We start from the raw sequence: 24,576 nt of genomic DNA on the forward strand, positions 1-24,576 counted from the left end.
GTGCTGAGCATGGAGCCTGCTTAAGATTCTCTCTCTCTCTCTCTCTCTCTCTCTCTCTCTCTCGTAAAAAAAAAACTCAAAAGCAATACTACCATATGATCCAACAATCCCACTTTTGGGTATATATCCAATGGAAATGAAGACAAGCTCTTGAAGAGATAGCTGCATTCCCATGTTAATTGCAGCACTATTCGAATACCCAAGATATGGAAATAACCTAAGAATATGTCAACAGATAAATGGATAAATAAGATGTTGTATGCATATACAGTGGACTTTTATTCAACCATAAGAAAGAAGGAAATGCTGCCTTTTTTGACAACATGGATGAACCTTGAAAGCAGCATGCTAAGTAAAGTAAGTCAGACAGAGAAAGATAAATACTGAATGGTATCATTTATATGTGAAATCTGAAAAAAACAAACTAATAGAAACTGAGACTAGAATGGTGGTTACCAGGGGCTGAGGAGGAGAGAAGGGTCAGTGGGGGAACTGGGGAGACGGTCAAAGAGTACAAACTTCCAGTTACAAGATAAATAAGTTCTGGGGATCTAATGCATCTAATGCATGGTGATTATAGTTAATAATACTGTACTATATACTTGAAAATGGCTAAGAGAATAGATCTTAAATGTTCTTAACACACACACACACACAAATGGTATTTATGTGATGTGATAGAGGTGTTGGCTAAAACTGTGGTGGTAATCATTTACAATATGTAAGTAAATCAACATATGGTACACCTTTAATTTACACAATGTTATATGCCAATTATATTTCAATAAAGCTGGTGGGGAAGGAAAAAAATAGAAATGCTCTTTTTGAAGCAGGTATAAGAGGACTGGAGACCTCCCCACTTTCCTCTCCTCTCCCCCCCCACCCGGCTGCCATCTCTTTTGATATTTTTAATCTTCTAGAATCTCTTCTAGAGTCTATCCCTTTTCTGAAGAACCTCAACCTCCTCCCCTTCACCACCATTCTCCCAGTCCATTTGGTTCACACAGAACTGACCCCAGTGTTCTAAAGATGGCAATGTGACCCAGACCTTCCCAAGAAGAGTCACCACGATTGGTTTGAAAAGGAGCACATGACCCATTCAGGGTCAATGAGACCCAATTGTAAGACTTCTTACTGAAAATATCAGGAAGGAAGATTGTCTTTGTTCTGGGGTTGCTCAGCCAATAGAATAAAAGCCTAAAGCTCTTGCTAGCCATCTTTGTTGCTTAAGAGGAGTCTGAGAATGAAACTGTAAAACAGAGGGAAGGTGAAACTAAGAGACAAGAATGAAAAAAGCAAATAATGTTGATAACATTATTTGAGCATCTGAATCCAGGCATGTCTGTTGCTAATATTAACCCTGGATTTTTCCAGACAATTTGAATTGTGTTTGTGTCACTTCTGAATTAAAGAATTGCAGCAAATACCCAGAACTGAAGGTTCTATGGAACACAGTTTGAAAAGCACTACAGTAGATTATCTCTAAGGCCCCTTGCCTTGCATGAGCCTCTGGAGGTATAGATCTTTCAGCGTTTCACCTTTTGTCACTATAGCACTATAGCATGGGAAATGCATTGGTTTCTCAGAAATTATAGCCACGAGGACACCAGGAAAATGCTTGTGGACACACACAAGGCTCACTTATGATCCCATCTGGCATTTGCTCTAAGGCAACCCAAACTTTCTGTTTCTAGGATTGAACTTAGTAGATACAGAAGCGTTTAATCATATATAAATTCTATATTAAAAAGCCATATATCTTCTGTAGGAAGAACTGCATCAACGGACCTCCAAAATTTTGTTAACTGTGGAATCAGGAGAGCAGAACATATACTTAAATGTCCATTTTAGCAGAAGAAAAGGAAAAGACTCACCAACCAAATCTGGCTAAATGTGCTGGTTTCTGCCACGCCCTTAGCAAAGACTGGTTCACTCATCATGGGGGGTGAGGGGGTGGTAGTCTCTCACACACACTCTTAGACATGCTTTAGGAGTTGAAAGCAAACCCTGGTGCTTTTTAGTACTTCTATTAAGATGCCTGGAATATGTCTTTGAATTTTTCACACCCTACAGGGGGCCATTTATAGTTCTATATCAAAAACATGGAACCACATCAAAACCACAAATGAATCTCGCAACCCAGTCAATGTTGACCACTGCAGGATCTGATGTCTTTGGCAAAGGGTGTTATTCCAGCCTATCTTAGGGCTCAAAGGACTTTTGGTGCTGAGTCACCCAGTTAGTCAAGTTGGATGCTTTGCCTGTGCACAATACCGTCTCTACTTGTTTTCCTGTACTTATTTCAAAGACACTTCATAATATAGGAAGATTACCACGAAGATGATTTCTAAATGGCATTTAAATAGGAGCCCATACTCTTTTTCTGTGCCTTTCCTAAGTTACCTTTGTACTGTTTCTATCTGCAAATGGTATCGCAGAAACATCTGTGTTTTAAATTGAGTCCCTATCACTTGCAAGAATTCCTCTCTTTTTTCTCTGCTGCCTCATCCTGCCTGGAGTCAGACTCAGTTATGTCACAGTCATTTTCAGGAATGCAGAGAATGCTGCCAGAGGCTCAGGATTAGAACTTTCCCATACAGAACAATATCATTTTCAGGCCAATTACTGTTAGAATCATACACCTCAAAGTGAACATGAGGAGGAGGTGATGAGGCAAGAAAGGTCCAGAGGCTCAGCTTCAGGAGCCTGGTATAGAGGCCCCTCTCACTCATGAAAAGGGACTAGGCAGGGCCCAACACATAACAGGTACTCAATAAGTGCCAAATGCATGAATGAATCGGTGACTAGAAGGATGACATAAAACATGCAATTTTACCCACTTTGGTGATTTCACATAGAAGTCCAATAGTGGAAGAGGGAGAAAGGATATTTGATCACCTGTTGTCTCTGTGGAGATAAATGTGAGGATACAGAAATAATTTCCTAAAGATTATTATCCCAGATCATTACCTTACTGATGCTTAGAATCAAAGAACATCAACATTGGAAAGGACCTTATATGAAAAATTTTTCTTTTAAATATCTACAACTGGCCCTGAAGTTCTCTAAACTGGGTTTTTATGAGCATATTGTAGAATATTAAGAGGTATTTATTTATTTATTTATTTTCATATATGAAGTTTATTGTCAAATTGGTTTCCATACAACACCCAGTGCTCATCCCAAAAGGTGACCTCCTCAATACCCATCTCCCACCCCCCATCAATCCTCAGTTTGTTCTGTTTTTAAGAGTCTCTTATGCTTTGGCTCTCTCCTACTCTAACAAGAGGAATTTTTTGGAGAAAGAACTACAAGTTTTGGAAGCAACATGGAAAACAAGAAAATAGGCATCTTACTGCCAGATTCTCATTGTTTGTTTGTTTGGTTTTTTTACAAACAATATTTATCATTTAAAAAGTAGAGGTCTGCATCTTCCCTCCCCTCAGGCACAACTTGTCTCGCTCATAGGCTTTATTGGCTATTGTTTATTATAAATCTCTAAGGGGCAATAAAGTGAATAATGTTTATCAAACTTTTTTTTAATGTTTATTTATTCTTGAGAGAGGGAGACAGAGCATGAGTGGGGCAGAGGCAGAGCAAGAGAGGGACACAGAAAGGCTCCAGGCTCTGAGCTGTCAGCCCAGAGCCCAAAGCGGGGCTCGAACTCATGAGCCGTGAGATCATGACCTGAGCCTAAGTCGAACACTTAACCGACTGAGTCACCAAGGTGCCCCTATCAAACATTTTTAACACAGAATCACTTCTTTTAAAATTTCTCCTATTGCTATTACAAGAGTCTTTGATACATGCTTTTGGAAAGGCTATCCTACAACAAAATTCCCATTATATATTTCTTTTTATTTCATCTATGGATATATTCAGCAAAGGAATAATATATTCTCTTCCTCTTCTTTTTCAAGCTCTTTCCTTCCTAATAACATAATACTAAGACTGTATTAAAATATTTTGGCTCTCCCTGAGTTATTTAATGAAATATGAATATATACAATGGACTACTACTTGGCATGAGAAAGAATGAAATCATGCCATTTATAGCAACGTGGACGGAACTGGAAGGTATTATGTTGAGTGAAATAAGGCAGTCAGAGAAGGACAGAATCATATGTTTTCACTTATATGTGGACCTTGAGAAACTTAACAGAAGACCATGGGGGAAGAGAAGGGGGAAAAATAGTTACAAACAGAGAGGGAGGGAGGCAAGCCACAAGAGACTCTTAAATACAGAGAACAAACTGAGGGTGGATGGGTGGGTGGGGGTGAGGGAAAAATGGGTGATGGGCATTGAGGAGGGCACTTGTTGGGATGAGCACTGGGTGTTGTATGAAAGCCAATTTGACAATAAATTATATTCATTAAAAAAAGAAATATGAATAAAAATACCATCGGCTTTTTTTAACTAGCAAAGATTATTCTAATGTTCATATGGAAGAACAAACAAAAACAATGATGAGATAAAGAAGAAATAGGGGTTGTCACCATCACATGTCAAAACATATTATAAAGATAAAATAATTAAAACTATGTTGAACCCACAAACGTATGGCCAACTAATCTTTGACAAAGCAGGAAAGAATATCCAATGGAATGAAGACAGTCTCTTCAGCAAGTGGTGCTGGGAAAACTGGACAGCAACATGCAGGAGAATGAACCTGGACCACTTTCTTACACCATACACAAAAATAAACTCAAAATGGATGAAAGACCTAAACGTAAGACAGGAAGTCATCAAAATCTTCGAGGAGAAAGCAGGCAAAAACCTCTTTGATCTTGGCCGCAGCAACTTCTTACTCAACACGTCTCCAGAGGCAAGGGAAACAAAACCAAATAATGAACTACTGGGACCTCATCAAAATAAAAAGCTTCTGCACAGTGAAGGAAGCAATCACAAAACTAGAAGGCAACTGACAGAATGGGAGAAGATATTTGCAAATGACATATCAGATAAAGGGTTTGTATCCAAAATCCATAAGGAACTTATCAAACTCAACACCCAAAAAACAAATAATCCAGTGAAGAAATGGGCAAAAGATATGAATAGACACTTCTCCAAAGAAGACATGCAGATGACCAACTGACACATGAAAAAATGCTCACCATCACTCATCATCAGGAAAATGCAAATCAAAACCACAATGAGATACCACATTACGCCTGTCAGAATGGCTAACATTAACAACTCAGGCAACAACAGATGTTGGCGAGGATGAGGAGAAAGAGGATCTCTTTTGCATTGTTGGTGGCAATGCAAGCTGGTGCAGCCACTCTGGAAAACAGTATGGAAGTTCCTCAAAAAACTAAAAATAGAACTACCCTACGACCCAGCAATTGCACTATTAGGTATTTATCCAAGGGATACAGCTATGCTGTTTTGAAGGGACACATGCACCCCCAAGTTTATAGCAACACTATCAACAACAGCCAAAGTCTGGAAAGAGCTCAAATGTCCATCGATGGATGAATGGATAAAGAAGATGTGGTATATACATATATGTATACAATGGAGTATTACTCGGCAATCAAAAAGAATGAAATATTGCCATTTGCAACCATGGGGATGGAACTGGAGGGTATTATGCTAAATGAAATTAGTCAGAGAAAGACAAAAATCATATGACTTCACTCATGTGAGGACTTTAAGAGACAAAACAGATGAACATAAGGGAAGGGAAACAAAAATAATATAAAAACAGGGAGGGGGACAAAACAGAAGAGACTCATAAATATGGAGAACAAACATAGGGTGACAGGAAGGGGTGTCAGAGGGGGGATGGGCTAAATGGGTAAGGGGCATTAAGGAACCGACTCCTGAAATCATTGTTGTACTATATGCTAATTTGGATGTAAATTTAAAAATAAATAGATAAATAAAATTTAAAAATTAAAAATTAAAAAAAAAAACCAAGTTGATACTGGCACGTGACCACATCAGCAGATAATAGTGGAACAGAGTAAAAAGCCCAGAAATGGAACAAATATGCAGGACACGCACCTGAAATCAGTGGGGAAAATGTGAGTCACGCACTATACAGAATTGGGACACTGAGTAGCCATTAAGACAAAAATAAAGTTGGATCCATACTTAACATTTTATGCCAGAATAAATTCCAAATGTTCCTAATGGGCAAAAGATTTAAGTGTAACAAATGAAATCATAAAAGCACTGAAAGGAATTATGGAATAATTGTTTTATAATCTTAGAGTGAGAAAGACCTGACTATCATAAAAAACCAAAAGCCATAAAAGAAATGAATGAAAAATTTGACTACAAAAAAAAAAAAAAAAATTGAAGATTCTACATGGCAAAACCCATCAAACTGGGAAAAAAGTTTGACAGAGGAAGAGTCAATTCCCTAGTGTAGATGAGCTCCAACCGATCAAAAAAAAAAAAAAAAAAAAAAAAAAAGACTAAAACTGCAATAGAAAAAATAAACAAAAGATATGATCACTCCACAGGGAAGGAAATATACATCTCTTAAAACATCAGAAAACACAATCAACCTCCTCCATAATAAGAGATTCAATATAAACTATAGTGAGATATCATTTATCATAGTATGTATAGTAAACTCTATGTAGAGAAAAAGGTTAGAGGGGAGAACGCAGTAGGTGCTGGCATATACATAAAATACATCTGCAGGGGCACCTGGGTGGCTCGGTGGGTTAAGCTCTTGATTCTTGATTTTGGCTCAGGTCATAATTTCACAGTCGTGGGATGGAGCCCCATATCGGGCCCATGCTAAGCATTCTCTGTGCCCTTCTTTCCTGCTAGCACTCTCTCTCTCGCAAAATAAATAAACACTAAAAAAAAAAAAAACAGAAAACAAAAGAAAAAGAAAGAAAGAAATCTTAAAAAAAAAAAAAACCATACATCTGCATATTTGCCCAAGAAAATCTTAACACTGTTGCTTGTAGGGAAACCTGGTAGGTGAGAGACAAGGAAAGAAGAGAGACCTCACTGTCTTTTTTTTTTTTTTGTACCTTTAGAATTTTGAATCATGAATGACTTTGAAATGTGAAAACAATAAAGAAAGAAAGTTGGAGCTAAAAATAAAATCTATTTTTATTCTCTTTTTTCTACTCCAGGCTCAGCTATGGTTGGCCTCTGCCACTGTCCTCCTCTGGCTTCCCTGGCTCCTTTAAGAACTGTAAGGGCGGCTCAGTCTTCATGATACCCAGGGCTGGTTTCATAGCTCACAAAATGAAAGTTGTTCTCAGAACATCTCCACGTGATTTCAGAACACATTTTAATGTGATGTTTCTGACAGAGCAGCTTTGGCTTCATTTAGCAGAATACTTGAGCATTTTAGTCTAAATACAGCAGTTGGATTCCTAGAATAAAGGTTAGTGAAGGGATGCAAGTATGGAAAATGTGGGAAGAGACTGGTTTTCTAGGTGCACATATTAAGTTTAAAAACTGTAAATTTCATTTCATTTTATTTTTTTAATGCTTATTTATTTTTGAGAGAGAGAGAGACAGTGAGAGCAGGGGAGGGGCAGAGAGAGAGGGAGACACAGAATCTGAAACAGGCTCCAGGCTCTCAGCTATCAGCACAGAGCCTGTCACGGGGTTCAGACTCGGGAATGGCAAGATCATGACCTGAACCGAAGTCAGACGCTTAACCAACTGAGCCATCCTGGTGCCCCTGTAAATTTTATTTTTTACATAATTCTTCTGATTAGACTTTACAACATAAGTCATATTTATCTCAACTCAGATTATATGCTTTGCTTTTTGTCTCTTAACTTTTATCTGATAAAATCTGATTACTTTCCTCACAGCACTGGGTGAAGAGTGTAGGATGTTAGGGTGAAGGGTATTGTTTGGCATAAATAATCTGCTTGCTAGGTATTGAAGGAATACCAGGTGACCTCCTTCCCTCTGTATTTGACCCCGTTGCCCATTTCTGGTAGGATTCAATACAACAGTCCATTTCAGACTCTGAAAAGACATGTGGGATCAGGATAGTTTCTAGTAACATATATTAAGCTCCCCAGGAGGTAAAGAGAACTAAGGGGAGACTCAGAATAGCAGAGGCCAAACTGGCTTATAGTCTTAGGAAATAACATGAGAGCTTGCCAGCATAATGAGGGCAAGTAATCCAAACTCAGTTCAACCAAACAAAATTACAAAAAGTTATACAGGTTAAGCCTCCCTCCACAATACACAATTATGTTGTAGTTCAACCTCCCATTTTAAAAAGCAAAACACATCATTTAACGGCCATTCTCAGCTCCCAGTCCAACTCTCCCTGCATAACTATAATAATCCCCAATCTTTTAAGCAACAAGGAACCAAGAGAGAAAAGAGATTTAAAACAGCAAGCACAAGCTTTGTTTCCAATGTGAAGGAAACACATCTAATCATTCTTCTTGTGGACATCTCACATCCTGTGCTATTCAGTACCTGCCTTTGACATTGGAAGTGTCCTCAGGTGGATCCAGACTTTCCTGACATTTTGAAACATATCAAATAGGTCCATATCAACTATGGAATTTCTTCTTTTATCCAATGTTCACATCTCATTCGCAAATCACAACTGTTTGAGAAAAAAATCCTCCAAAAAAAAAAAAAGACAGTTTGGAGTCCACTGATCTAGACTATACAAGCACTATAACGGGAAGGCAGATAATGACAGAATGGCCTCACCCTGCAGGCAGGGTCCTGTGGGACTTAGAGAGCTCCAAGCCCTGAGGATGGGAGAACACAACCTGCTGAGAGTTTGAGATAGCTGGTGACCTCAGACCCCCTGCTCTCACCACTATCCCCCTATTGAGTCTCCCCTCAAGTATTTGAAGTATTCCCAACAGGATGAATACTGTTAGTACTGATGAGAATTCTACTCTCTTTTTCTCTTGTTCCCAGGTAAAGGATCTTCCCCCAAAGGAAGCCATTTAGGAGCAAATACCACCAGTTCTCTCCCTCCCTACTCTAGTTCTTCCATATGGGAAAGTCACTTATCTGATTGATGAAATGGGGATATCCTGACTTCAACTGGTTCACATTCCCCAGAGAGTGGGGCCCTGATGTAGAATGAGAACAGTGGGGGCCTTTGCCTTCTTGTTTTCTCTGTTTCAGACTTGCTCTGAGCCCATGCACAGTGGGTACCTGTGCTTCTGATCTGCATCCAGGAAGCAACCAAGTGCATCTCTGTTCTCTGGCTCCAGGTTTCCAGCTTGCCTCCCCCACTCTGCTCTTCCCTTTTTCTGGGATGCTCTCTCTTTCTCTTGCATTTGACAAGATATGAAGTAGGCTCCCTTCAGGCACCTGGCAGGGTATGTGGACCTGGAGTTCTCTGCGTAGATTCATCCTTTCTGTCAAATGAGTCCTCAGGTCTAGGCTGAGGTGGAAGGGAAGTAGTAGTAAGTTTCACTCTGCCCCAAGTCCAAGCTGTGTTCTCCAATGTGATGGATTAGAAGCCCTTTATCTTGGACAATACATCTGATATTATACTTTAAGTTAAGACACTAAAAAAGTGTCTATTTCTAGAATTGTTAGCATACAAAATGGGAAAGAGGTTAGTCTCCCGATAATCTCCAGCACTCACCATAAAGTTTGCACACTTGTGAGATCCTTTTGCCTTAAATGGATCATGGTGCTCTCCTGTCCACCTAGCAAGGGTATATGGGTGTATTAACTGCCCCAGAATTATTGGAAAGAGAAAAATTATGGTCATTATATTATAGCTTAGTGCTTCCAGCAGGAGGCCTGTGTGAGTATCAATAACCTAACCCGGGAATAAGGTAGGCATTGGAGTCAGCCATACTTCAGTTTGAATTTTAACTCTTCTATTTACTGTATAACTCTGGACAAATTATTTAAGTTCTCTGATCCCATTTCCTCACCAACAAATGGGAATAGTAATTCTTTTCCTGTGTTGTTTTTTTTTTTTGTGAATTAAATTAAATCATATACATTATCATATCATATGAATTAAATTAAATCATATACATTAAGTGCTTAGCATATAGCCAGTGCCCCCCAAATTAAGCCTATTAATATTTCTATGTAGCTATAACTGGTAACACGTGGGGTTCTCCTTGGGTCTGCTCCTCTATATTAATTCCAATAGTAATATCTGCAATCTCAAATACAGAGCTGTAAACCCAGAAGACCCAGCCTCTGCTTGCTAAGCATGTGGGGCTATAACCCATCCCCCATAAAGAAGAGGGTTTCTCCTAACAGCAGGGGGTGGGGAATGTAGCAAGTAAGCTTGAAATCTATGGGTCTTTGGGTGGTGGTGAAACTCCTGAGAGAGCCTGGCACAGTGAGGAGGGGTTGCTGAGCCAGGGACAGCCTTTGGCAACAGCATCAAGGAAGAAAGACAGCTGAGGGGGAAGGCACTGGCAGCTGTAAGGTGTGGGAGGGCAGGTTGGCCATTGCTAAAGCACCAGCAGTAATTTCTGAAGCAGTTGTGGTGTAGCCTATTTGCCAACTAAGGCTATGCTTCTGGAGCAGCTCAGCACGGCCTTGGCCTGGATCCTTTTCAGATGGCAACAGCTACAGCAGTGAGATCCGAACTACTTCAGGACCAGTGATGGGTACCACTGATAGGAGTTCTGTCTGTGTGGACCACAGGGAGGACAGCTCAGGGATAGGGGTGTGGTAGTGATGGTTAGCAGCCTCACAGTTTGTTTCACAAGTGTATTCATTTTTTAGCACTGCTGTAACAAAGTACCACAAACAGGTTAGCTTAAAAAACAACAAAAATGTATTTCTTCACAGTTTTAGAGACTAAATGTCCAAGTTTAAGGTAACAGCAGGGTGTTTCCTCCCAAGAGCCAGGAGGGAAAAATCTATTCCCTCTCCTGGCTTCTGGTGGTTTGTCGTCAATCTTTGGTGTTTTTTGGCTTATAGTTGCATTACCATGATCTCTGCCTTCATCATCACATGACATTCACCCTATGTGCATGTCTATTTCTGTGTACAAATTTCCTCTTGTTATAAGGACTCTAGTCATATTGGATTACAGCTCACCCAAATGACCTTATTCTAACGTGATTACTCCTAGAAAGATCTTATTTGCAAATAAGGTCATATTCTGAGGTACTGGTAGTTAGGACTTCAACATATCTCTTTGAGGGTCACAGCTCAACCCATAACAATAAGATAGCCTCAGAGGCATCAATGGGGTCATTCTTGGAATTCTGTGGAGTTATCCCTTAGACAAGAGAATTACATTCTTGGGGGTTCTATTCCCATCCCATGGGGAGATAGTGTACCCAGGCATTTAGACAGGCATGTACCTGTGCACTGTAGGATCAGCATCTCTGGCCTCTATCCATCTGATATTAATAGAGGCCCCTCCTCCGCTGTGACAACCCAAAATGTCTCTAGATATTTCCCCCAGTTGAGAACCACTGCTTTGGATAATGAGATAGTTGAGCTATTTCAACCATCAAAACTTAAGAACCATCTGAAACAGATAAAAAGAGTAACACTCAATGAAGCTATCTTCAGATGGTCACCAACTCTAATTCTAAAAAGGTTTTTTGGGGGAGATAAATTCCTATGCAAGGGGTTAATCTGATTATCAATTATGTCTACAATCATAGCAGCCTTGGACAAAATAGACTCTGCTCTAGGAATAAGACAGGAAATTTTGTAGAGACCTCCCATCTTTAGACTATAATTGGTTGATAAACCACATGTCAAGAACCATACAGGTAAGAGTACAGAGATGTGGAGGGTTTGTGGGGTCTTGCTAATGGTTCCTTTATCACAGGCCTTCCCAGGTTACCTCCACAGTAAAGTCCTGGAAGTTTGGAGGGATAGTTACTAACAAAACAACCTAGCATTTACTGAGAACCCTACTGGCACAAGGCATTTTATATATAGTCATTTTACTTCCATTATCTTATTTTTAAAAAGATTTAAATAATCTCTACACCCAACGTGGGGCTCTAACTTTCAACCCTGAGATCAAAAGTTGCAAGTTCCATCAAATGAGCCAGCCAGACACCCCCATTATCTTATTTAATCCTCACAAAAATCTTAGGAAGGATTATTATTATCTTCATCTCACAGATAAGAAAAGTGAGACTCAGAGATTAAATACAAGTTCCCACAGCTAGTAAGCAGCCGATCCTAGGTGTGAATCCAGATGTGTTAGCTCCAAATCTCATGCTCTTTCTGCTACATGAAACCTTCAGGAAAAGTGGACCTCCTGGGACCACTCATTTCATGATAGTCTCAATCGAGCCTTACCCAGCTACATGATTCCTCCAAGATGGCAGAGAGTCCATTCCCCTAGGCAAACTCTAGGTCAGAAAATCACACATCCCCAGGTTCGATAAGCCTCAGGAAGGTCCTAATATCTCTATCCGGAAAAGGGGATTGGAACAGTCTTCTTAGAACTGATTCCTTAAGGGATCTGGGCCAACAGAACTGCTAGAAACATTCTTAAGGGAAGATGCAAGAACTTCCTGTTCTCCAGCTCCTTTTTCTGGCTTCTAAGGGATAGGAATTTTTCAACTTTATTAACCAATCATCACTCACCTGGACAGTGAACCACCTAGCAGATAAATCACATTCCATCTGTGTTTTTAATTAGACCAGTGGTTCTCACCTTATAGAGTAAGTACATCAGAATCACCTGGAGGGCTTTGCAAAACACAAATTACTGAGCCCCACACCTATAATTTCTGATTTAGTAGCTCTGGGATTGGACCTGATAATTTGAATTTCTAACAAGTTCTTGGTGATGTTGATGCTACTGATCCAAAGGACCATACTTTGATAATTACCTTATTAACTCATGGATAGAGAATACCATTTCATGGTACTTAGAGACAAAGTTCCTCTACCCTTTCTCCATGCCAAGGCACATATTCAGACAAGTTTACTTTATGAATCCAAGTTACGTCTTCACAGCCCAACAGAACTTAGGAATTCAACAGAACAGGATGAGGAGAGCTTAGGGCAGGGAATCCATCCTACAGGAATGACCTCTTCCTTACAGTGGGGTTCTTCTATTTCCTTTGGGGGATCCAGAAAAACCAAGACATTCTTGTCCAGCCATGTAGCAGCATTTCCCACTTGCAGAGCTGAAAGGCCATCCGTCATGATTGCCCCCTTCCCAACTCCCTGCCAGCACCCCTCCCCAGAACAACTCTCCTTCAACAACTTTCTAGTTAGGAACAGGGTGTTGTTCTAGCTTGCTGCCCATCTTGAAAACACACAGGGACCCATGAAGGGACACATGGATCAAGAAGCAAAGTTATAACTACTGTTATATAGTCTGTAGGCAGAGGGCCAGTAACCCTTGCTGGAAAGAAAATAATTCAGAGAGCCCGGCAAAGCAAGTGTCAATACATGGGTCAGAGACCCAGGAGTCAAGGATGATATTGACATATGGCATTTAAATGCCCCTGTGTTGAGTCCTTTGGAAATCCTAGGACTAGTCCTCTGCCATCTCTCTTCCTGATAAATAGGGACAAGATGCTAAGCTGACACTAAAGGTGTCCAAACAGGGATTCAAGTTTTCAGGACTGATAAAAGGCCCAGTCTTTTATTTCAGTTGGACATCAAAGGTACACCCACAATGACACATCATAACCTGCTTGGCTTGTTAAAGGTATTTTCATCATGTCATCAGAGATTCTGAATTTGCTCTGCTGGAAAATGGCTTGCAGACAAATTTAAGTAAAAATCTCTGTTATCTAGATATCCATCACCAGTCTACCCATAAGCCAGGGAATTCTTCCTTCAAGTGGTATCTTGAGGTATGAAGAACCAGGTGAAAATGCCAGAGGCTACGGTATAAAACTTTGAAAGGATGGAGCAGAAAGCAAATCCACAGACTGAAACAGACATGCATGTGCCAAGGGCATAGGTTAATATTACCATCATTAAAAGCAGTGTGGAAAATCAGGGAGATGATTTAATCATACTCTGGCCCACTGGTATTGAGAACAGAGGCAAGGCAAGAAGAGTGCCAGCTTTGGGGAGCCTGGGTGGCTCAATGGGTTAAGCATCCCATTTCGGCTTAGGCCATGATCTCACGGCTCATGGGTTCAAACCCCACATAGGGTTCTGTGCTGACAGCTCAGAGCCTGGACCCTGCTTTGGATTCTGTGTCTCCCTCTCTCTGTCTCCCTGCCCCCGTCCCCCCCCCCCCCCCCCGCTTGCACTCTGTCTCTATCTCTCTCTCATAAATAAATAAACATTAAAAAAAATTTTTTTTAAAGAATAGTGTCAGCTTTAATACTGGTCAAGCTGGATTTAAAAGTAAAGCTATTTAAAGAAGATGCCTCCCACTACATACTTCCAGGTCTGTTTGTGGGGTTCTGATGTGAGACAGCTGGGTCTGCAGAATAGGTACTTCCCCAACCTACAGTGTGGAGTGTCACAGAGCATCTAACACCCACAGATTGCAGGAAAGAATCACAGATAGAGAAAGTCTCTAGGCTGCCTCTAAAATAGTGATATCCAACCAGGCTGCAGGTTAGAATTATGTGAGCTTTTAAAACCTCTGAGGCCTAGGCAATACCGATTGCCTCAGAATCTTGAGGTCAGACCAGGCACTAGTACATACTTAAAAGCTCCCAGGTAATCCCAGTGTGCAAGTGAGGCTGAGAAACAGTGCTCTGGGGCTACCCTTAACCCAGGTGTGTTTACAAAAAGTAAAGTTGAAGCAGAAAAAGAGAATGTGCATGGTCTTGGGTAGGCAGTCCTCACAGATTGGGTCAAGATCAGCAGAAACTTTTCCTCTGTGAGTCTCTTCAATCCGGTAAGTCACCCTTGCCAGAAGAGGAAAGTGAGGGGGAAGAGACAGGCAGGGGCCTTCTCCCCATGATGTCTGTCAGCAAAATGCCTACTCTGCAGGCCAAGGCAAAAGTATGGAGAGACAAAGAGTATGCCAGCCCACCTAACAACAGTCATAACAGCTACGTTGACTCAACTCCCACTGTGCACCAGGAGAAGTTCCATCTACTTTTGTACATTTAAACTTTGGAACAATCTTGTGAGGTAGATCTAATTATCCCCATTTTACCAATGAGGAAATGGAGGCTTGGAGAGGTTAAGTCACTTGCCAAGTTGAGGGAAGTAACTGAATCACAGTGCCGGTTCGTCTGGCTGTGGAGTCTATATTTGTCCTGTCATACACAGCTAGTTATTCTTCTACAGAACAGAGAGAGAAACAGAATCCCCAGAGAGTTCAAACTGTGTGTGTGTGTGTGCGTGTGTGTGTGAGCGCGCGCGTGCGCACGTGCACGTAGCAGGGTGAGGATCTGTACTTCATTTGGGTACTTCAAATGCTGTAATTCTTCTTTTAAATACCCACACATATACCCATAAAATATTGTCTTTCCACTAGACAAGGCACACAAAATTTGGGTGTAGTAGTCTACCTAGATAACTGGAGTGATGTTCTGTGTGTAGAAAAGTCTATGATGTCAAATGATGGGCTAAGTCTTCCTAGTGCCAGGAATTTACCCAACCAGAACTCCATTAATATTGGTGGTTTTCCTCTTGCTTTTAGGGGCTGCAAAAGAAATGCTGGGTTTTTTGTTTGTTTTCTTCTGTTTTGTTTTGATTTTTTTAATATTTAATTTTGAGAGAGAGAGAGAGAGAGAGAGAGAGAGAATGGTGGTAAGGAGCAGAGAGAGAGGGAGACACAGAATCTGAAGCAGGTTCCATGCTCTCAGCCATCAGTGCAGAGCCTGATGTGGGGCTTGAACTCACGAGCTGCGAGATCATGACCTGGGCCAAAGCTGGACGCTCAACTGACTGAGCTACCCAGGTGCCCCTAGAAAATGGTATTTGAAACCAAGTTGTGGGCACCAGGGTGGTATTGACATACATTTTTTTTTTGTAATCTCTTTAATATCTACTTTAAAAGAACACAGGTGTATTCTCATACCTGCTTTTGTATTCAATTTGTTATGATACAATCTTTTTTTAAAAAATTTTTGGGGCGCCTGGGTGGCTCAGTTGGTTGAGCGTCTGACTTCAGCTCAGGTCATGATCTCACACTCCATGAGTTCGAGCCCTGTGTCGGGCTCTGTGCTGAAAGCTCAGAGCCTGGAGCCTGCTTCAGATTCTGTGTCTCCCTCTCTCTCCGCTCCTCCCCTGCTAATGCTCTGTCTCTCCCTGTCTCAAAAATAAATGAAAACATTAAAAATTTTTTTTAATGTTTTAATGTTTATTTATTTTTGAGAGAGAGAGACAGACAGACAGAACATGAGTGGGGGAGGGGCAGAGAGAGAGGGAGACAGAGAATCTGAAGCAGGCTTCAGCAGCTGTCAGCACAGAGCTCGATGTGGGGCTCAAACCCACAAGCTGTGAGATCGTGACCTGAGCCGATGTCAGACGCTCAACAGACTGAACCACCCAGGTGCCCCAAGAAATGCCGTGTTATATAGATTTTCCCTGAATCTCTTCTAGGCTTTTTGGCTAAGATCAAGTGTATATACATTTTCCCTGAAGCTTCCTCGAGTGTGAGAGTCTTGGCATTTGGGTAGAGATTTCATCATCTGGGCCCCCTGCTAACTGCAATGGAATCGTTCAAACCTCCAGGCTGTTGAAAGCTCCTTGTCAAGGACCTGTGGACACTCTGTTTTGCCAAAGGGTATGCTGTTTGCAAGTCAGCAAAAGGAAGGTTTCTGTACTTCTCAAATGTCCTAGCAGAAATACAGTATCTGTGAAGGAGACCCTGCGCAGGATGACCTGAGACACCCACTTGGCTTTCTCACAGAAGAGTCAATGTGTATAATATCTGCGTCACTAATCACATCATCATAACATAACTTGTGCATTTGACAAGATAGAAGGCAAAGAAAGAGCAAGAAGCAGTACAGGATGCCATGGCCCCAGAGTTTAGGGAGAAGAGTTTAGGACCAGGATGTCCACAGGTTTTCGGCACTTGTCCCGAGTTCTAAAATCCATAATAATGCTGCAGTGAGAGGGTATAAGCTTGGATGTGATTCAAGCATGAGTTGATAACCAAGGAGTCTTCCATCAAAACTATTTTTCTTTTTGTCAGGAATCCTTCATAATGCCCCAGTTTCATTGATGTCATTTTTGATGTCAAAATGATGTCATTTTGGTGGAATCAAATTTCAAACAGTTCAGAATTAGAGAATTGGTTACATTATGCTTCAGTTACAAGGCCAGTCACTACAGAGGCAAGCTTGTTAGGTTCCCTAGAGGTAACCAGGGTAACAGCAGGAAGCAGGTTAGGAACTTCCAGCCTCTTGGTTCACAGTCTTGAACATAAAGTGACGAAGCAGCAAGCCCTGAAGTTAGTCAGGGGTATGTCCAGTACTTTTAAAATTTAATTCCAAATATTGTCTGTAAAAAACAATTGTAGAGCCTCTGGATAAGGCTTTCACTTCTGGCAGACAGACTAGGGTAGATCACTTTAACTCGGGACTGCGCTGCAGTTTTGTACAGCCTGATCCATTTCTGGTTTGTTCTTACTCCATGGATATGGTACTTGAAGATCCCAGCTAGCATCTTGGACTGTTTATCAGGGTCTCTTCTCCTTGGAAGACCCTGAAATCCGATTTGCATCTCCCCAACACTGTGAGAAAGCTCTACTGTGGAACTTTACCACTTTCCAATCAGTGAATACCTCAAGGGGAGAAGTGGTTCAGATGGTCTCACTTCCCTGCAGGATTTTGGCCTCTTGATTTACTGTGGTCTCTGTAGCCCTAAACTCCCATTTTCATCCCCCACCCCACCACCACCATGAGAAACTCATGAAAGTTCTGCTCAAATTCTCTGCCCCTTACAAGTGCCTTGATGCTTGGTTTCTCAAGCTCTCTGTCCTTGCTGCTCCAGAATCAAGAAGAAATGCCTTGAAGAGAAAAGCAGTTTAGAATATCAGGCTCATCTCAGTGAGTTTCCCTTCTATCCAGAATTTCGTCCAGCCCTGGTTATCTTCATACCTCTCCAAAGCCTTCAATGCTCTTTTTTTGTTCAAAGGAAATAATTTTTTTTTCCAAAGGGAAATTTGGTTGGCAACACACTAGTCTACCATTACCAGAATCCCAAACTAAGTCTTTTATAGTACATTTCACAACTGTTTTAAACTGTAGGATCCTGTAGAGCAAAGGTTCTTGACCTAGAGGATGACAGGAGTTCTACAAACTCGTTAAGTCCTGAAATTGTATGTAAAATTGCATCAATGTGTGTAGATATCTCCAAAGGGACACATGACCCTAAGAGTTAAGGACCACTGCTATAGAGTATCCACAAATACTTAACTGGTATTAAATACAAATCTCTTTGTATTAAGTAAACTTATTTATTACCTATATTGGATATCTAATTTATTAAATACCTAATTTAACATAGGTCTTGTCCCAGAAAATGTCTCTCTATACCTAAATACTTGATTTCAAACCAATAAATATTTTTCTATTATAATTTTCTTTTTCTACCATTAAATAACACCATCATAATAATGCCATAGACCTCTTTAGCACTTGAATGAAGCTCATTTCTAGAATTGCAGTCTAAATTTAGAGAAACCTACCCATAAGACTGAGGTTTGTCTTTTTTTCTTTTTTAAGTTTATTTATTTATTTTGAGAGAGAGAGTGCACACATGTAAAGGAGAGGCAGAGAGAGAGAGAGAGAGAGAGAGAATCCCAAACAGGTTCTGCAATGGCAGTGCGGAGCCCGATGCAGGGCTTGAACCCACAAACAGTGAGATCATAACCTGAGCTGAAACCAAGAGTCAGATGTCTAAACCACTCAGCTACCCAGGTGCCCCAAGGCAGGTTTTTCTGCAGGGCTGTTGGACATAATAATATCCAATACAGGACTATCGTGGTGGTAGTCCATTATGCATCTATGTTTCCTTTGTGAATCAGGTAAAGGTTGTTTTATCTTGATAAGTGAACTATGCTTTATTTTCATAGCTTAAGATAATAAACCTTTTGCATTATTACTGTGTATCCACTTTAAACTCATTGGACTTCTTTTGGATAGGCTCTTTAGAGATTTGTTGTAGAAAACATAACTGCACACAAGTCTCTCCTCATCTTCTTTACTTGCTTGGAAATCACCAAATAAGATTAAGTTATGAGGTTGTGAGTCCACTGAAGATCAGCAGATTCACACAAAAGGCAAACTGAAAACAAGCAGAATATTTCCATAGACTGTGTCCTGGAGAAAAATGCACTCTGGAGAACAAGGCTAAGAGGAGAACACATTTTTCCCCCTTAGGTCCTTGAAAGTTTCAAAATGCTATAATGTCTCATACCCTTGCCTTGCTCTGAGCACTCTGCCTTCCAAGGACCCCTGGCCTAGTGTAGGGCTCAGCTAGTAGCCGGGGTCCTGCTGCATTGGACAGATTCACCTCTTCCCCACTCAGCTCACCTCCCCCACCACAAAATGACTGCCTGCCCTTCCTCAACCCCTTATCGCATTCAGACCATCTCACTGGAACCTCAAAGAATCTCATCCCTCAATCAGGGATAAAAAGAGGAGCCAGGAAGCTATCATGGCAGCACTGGAATAGCACCTGGCACATAATAGTTACTTGAAGAGCATCTGAATGAAGGAAAGAAACAAATGAATGTGAGAAGAGACCAAGAAGAAAGTGAAACTCAGGAGCTGGTTACTTGGACAGTGGCTCCTACTCCCCCTCCATCCCCAACCTCCTCTCTGCTAAAAATCCTTCAGACCTAGGTGAGTTCTCATCCTAGGATTTGGTTCCCTTATAAATGCCATGATCTCCTTGCCTCCTTGGTCTGGAAGAACATCAGGCTCCTAGTTTTCTAGCTCTCAACTGTTCTCTTAGCTTGGCTCTGATCCTATTCAGGGTTTACCCTGCCTGCTCAATAGTAATTCCAGATCTAGAATTCTGAAGGCATTTCTTAAATATAAAATGTTTCCTGGAATTATACTAAATTCTCTAGGATATTTCACTATGTAGTTTTTCCCTTATAGATCTGGATATAGACATTCAACATACATTTGGGGCCTGGAATCATAGAGACTAAATCTATATTTTAAAATATATTCCTCTGGGATTACTCAGAGAAAATCACTGAGTGACACTAGACACTGGAGAGTTTAAAATGAATAATATGTGAAGCTTATTTTCAAGAAATTAACCATTTTTATGCCACAACAGAATTACTCATAATTCTTTTAGTTGCAAGTGACAAATGGAATTTTTTTTAACTTATAGGACTGAATCGTTGACATTCCTGGCTGAAAGTCAACTAAAACCAGGAAGAAACTGCTACTAGGACATCCCCTTGAGTTCTCAGCTCAGCCTCTCTCAGTATGCCAGCTTTCTTCTCTTAGTCTTCTCCAAGTCACTGGAAACATGACTATTAGCAGCACCCAACCAACTTTGTCACCACACATGACCAAAAAACAATCCCAGGAAAGGGTTCTAATTGATCCATCTTGGGTCAAGAGCCCATTCCCAGAAAAATCAGTGGGTATGGCAGTGGGACAGGTAGTATGATTGGCTCCACTTGGATCAAATGTCTAGCTCTGGCCATCGAGCAGTGACCAGAAGACTGAGAACTATAAGAATGCAGCATATCTCATTCAAATTGTATGTCTGAAGTAACTCTTGGCATATAAAACAAACATCCACTACTACTTCCATAGGACCAAGTTCCTTTCACACTTAGAACATTCTAAGATGGGGACATTTCTTAGAATTCTAGTGCTATTTATTTTTCAATGGGCTATGACATTTTTCAAATATAGATGCTTCTGATTGCAGAGAAAAGTCTGGATCTTTTCACTGTGAGGACTCCTCTGTTCTCTAAACTTGCTCACTATCTGTCTAGAACCCTCCTGGTCTAGGATGCTAACCACTGACTGGTCAAATCTCAGTTTTCTGGTCTTAGGAATGAAAATATAAAAGCAAGTGTTCTTTTATCTGGTGGGCAAAGTTCCATCTTCAAGCCCCTGAGGTGTCTCATGGATGCTGGTGGAGTGGCAGCCTGTGAATGACAAGGAGATAGCAGCTCTGAGCTCTGGCCAGATGCCATTGGCCAGGTTACTTCTCGAGAAGTACTTACACTTCAGAGAACACAGGTAGGATCATGGGATGAGAATGCACACTTGAGTTGTGAAATGCCATGCAGACATAGGATGGCTGTTAATAGAAGTCTACCTGTGGTCTTTTCTAGAGCTTTATAGGCTAGCCAATTGGCCTCATACCCAGGAGTTCTCCCCATTTTTAGGCCCCACACTAACCTGTTATGCCCATAGCTGACTTAAATCCCTGTGGTCTTTGGGGTTAGGGGTATGGAGTAGATGGCCACTTTTGCCCTTAATCTGAAGTGGGCTAAGCCTCGTCATGCCCACTGTTCCCATGGTGTAGGACTTGGTCCGTGCCATTTCAGGACTTACTGCCTTAGAATGAGCAGGGAGTGGGAGGGTGAGGAGAGAAAGGAAATGTTTCCCATCTGCTCAATCTGGAGGACACTGAGAGATCAAAATTTTGGCACAAAATGTTACCTTAGGAGAATGACAATTTTTAATTTTTAGTAACAGAAAAAGCTCTAGACTGGGAGGCAAGGGACCCAAGTTTTACTGTTGACTCAGCCACTAACTAGCTATTTGAAATCTTGAGATTGTAATTTCACCCTCATTTCCTTGCCTGTAAAATAGTGATTGGATTCAGTAAATTGTATATTCTTCTTCCAGCTCTAACATTCAGTGATTTGGATGCCTGTGCACAGGAAGGTGTGCAGTACCAAAAAGGAGGGATATGGAGACTCTGCCTAGACCTATGGTTCTTGAGTTTGGCCATGGACCCCTCAGAGAGAAGCCACAAAATTTTTTCAAGTGATTCTTAAATCCATACATGAGCCAAGCATCATCTGTTGACTGAATAAAAGCATTTCACACATATGTGTACTATTTTTAACTTTACATAGGTGCTACTGGGATTAATTAAATGCCAATTCATTTTAAAGGTAAATGTTCTGCATTATAAAATATAAAACTGTTTCAAATAACAAACACCAAAAGAACAGCTATCATTATTCTTGGGGAATTTTGTTTGTTTGTTTATAAGAGTCCTTCCTAACAAATAGAGAATTTCTGATGAGAAGTAAAACTTATAGTATGGAGAGATTGTGCCTGGGGATGTATTAACTACTGCCTTTTGATTGTAAAATATTAAAGCTAACTTACCATTAGATAAAATTCTATTTAGCTTTTAAATCCTAACTTCAATATTATCTCCTTTATCAAGTCTCCTGGCTGGGTCCCACATACTGCCCCATCCCAACAAGATTAGATATATCAGCCATGGACCTAGAAAGAAATACTGACACAGTCAAATAAAGATGATTTGACAAAGACTTAATAGAGGATTATTTACTCAGGGATGAGCAATTTATGGGGAAAATACAAGGGCTACTGCAGCACACAGGGTATTAAGAGCAGGACTGTTACCACCAGAGGTGTGACAGGCTAAGGGAGGAGTGGTTGTTGGAAATGGTGTGAGAGAGTCCTAAGGAGAGGGCAGCCTTGAGTGGAGCTGTGAGTCTTGTCGGAGGGATGCAGCCAGCCCAAAGCCACAGTGCAGGGAGGAAGCCAGGGGAATAAATACCCGACTCGTTCTCCTTCTCTAACCCTGTCACCTACTGCTGCCTGTAATAGACCAATGCAACCAGAGGCTGGAAGACAAGGGAATCTATTGATATGGCTCATGCAGGTCAGCATCCCAGGGCAAAGCGTAGAGTAAAGAAGAGCACAAAAGTGGACCTGTAGAAGCACATAGGAGAGACCCCCACTCAGTTACTCTTTTCTGACCTCTCACAGGACTCTGCACTTACCCTCTTTCTAGCACTTTCATATTCAGTGGTAATTATCTGTTGACATTTCTATCTCCCTCCCATACTGTGGTTTCCCTATGGGCAGGAACCATGTCCTGCTCACTTCCACAGTGACAAAACCAAGCACAATGTACATCCCTAAGAAATATTTGTTGAGTTTCAATTTGAGGCAATGGTTTTGAAAAACAAGTGCCATATGGCTGGTATAGGTGGCATCTGCTGATGCTGCTGGGTGTTCCTGGGACCCGTGGGTCCTGGAACACAGCTCCATTCCCAGAGCACTACACGAGATGAATGGAGAAAATCACGCTATTCATGTGTTTGTGAAGCTGAGGCCAGTGAAGGAATATGTTAAACCTCTTGACTGAAGCTTTTATAATTTTAACACAAGTGATTAAGTCTCTAACCTCTTGGAAATGATCTGAACTTTCTGAAAGTTTTTGCAGGGCAACTTTTTTTTTCTTATTTCAAAGTGTCTCCTATTAAATTACCCTCTATCATTTCCAGAGTCACAGAACATTGGAGGGACTGGGGATAGCACATGTGAGAAAGTCTTTGTGCCAAGTTGTCTCAGATTCTGGAACAGGAAGGCCCTGCTCCAAACACGGTTCCCACAAGATCCAGTGCTCCAGAAGAAGCTTCAAGAGGTTGAGGAACAATGGGATTCTGTGGACAGAGCTCTGCCCATCACAGGTCTATTCACACCGACTAATGAATTCACACCGCCTTCTTTTCCTAAACCCTTTTCCACACATTCAGGTTGAGGAAGTTTGTAAATGGGATGCAGATTTCCGGTACAATGATTTCTCCCTGGTTTCTGGCCCGGAACTTCAGCTGAGAGAAATGAGTCAGTGCCCTCCTGTAACCCAGACCCCAGCCATAAGCTGGGAGCACAAGCCCCACACATATATTCTCAAGAATAATATTTCAAAATGCTTTAAATTCCTAAGATTAATATTTGGTCACATGGCAGGAAGTGTCATATAAAGGTAAGAAAGACTCTATAATTCTTCGGTGGTTCTGTGAGATGATGGAGGGAAAATGTTTGATGTAGGTGGTTCACGAGCTCCTTATGGATGGGTGTTGCCCAGAAGTGAAGAGAGAGCTGCTCAATCTTTCCTTTTGTAGATCACAGCTAATATGCCCACACAAAGCCTTCTTCTCTAGTCTACCAGGCACTGGAGTCATGGTTATAGTGGTCAAATTAGCAATACTCTGATCAAAGTATACTATGATCAATTGCCAAAATGCAAAGGACAAGCCGAAAATGAGATAGTTGTGTGCACAGAAGATGGAGGGATAGACTGTTACATATAGCATCAGAATATTAGCCAGTGGCCAGAAAATACAGAAAGAAACTCCAGACATAAATTCTTTTCCTATCTAGGTGCAGAGGGGCACAAGCTCTATGCCCTTCTAAACAGAGGGAAGAGGGGCACCTGGGTGGCTCAGTCGGTTAAGCATCCAACTTCAGCTCAGGTCATGATCTCACGGTTCGTGAGTTCAAGCCTCGCGTCGGGCTCTGTGCTGACAGCTCGGAGCCTGGAGCCTGCTTCAGATTCTGTGTCTCCCTCTCTCTCTGCCCCTCCCCTGCTCATGCTCTGTCTCTCTCTGTCTCAAAAATAAATAAAACATTAAAAAAATTTTTTTAATAAAATAAAATAAACAAAGGGAAGAATCAAGCCCAAACCTGAAAAAGAATCTGAAGGGGAAAGTTCATAACTGCTTTCTTTGAGGCACTGCAGAATCTAAGTAGTTAGAACCCAGATGCCCACCTAAAATTAAG

At 41.1% G+C, this 24,576-nt stretch overlaps 1 long non-coding RNA gene across 3 annotated transcripts in view; it reads right to left on the reverse strand.

Moving 5' to 3' along the window:
• The window catches only part of LOC109252054 (uncharacterized), a 169,591-nt gene that overhangs the window by 4,309 nt on the left and 140,706 nt on the right, over positions 1-24,576 (reverse strand). The gene's annotated exons all lie outside the window — the stretch shown is intronic.

This window comes from Panthera pardus, unplaced genomic scaffold (assembly GCF_024362965.1).
Source record: "Panthera pardus isolate Hobbes unplaced genomic scaffold, ASM2436296v1 HiC_scaffold_20, whole genome shotgun sequence".
Classification (NCBI taxonomy): domain Eukaryota; kingdom Metazoa; phylum Chordata; class Mammalia; order Carnivora; family Felidae; genus Panthera; species Panthera pardus.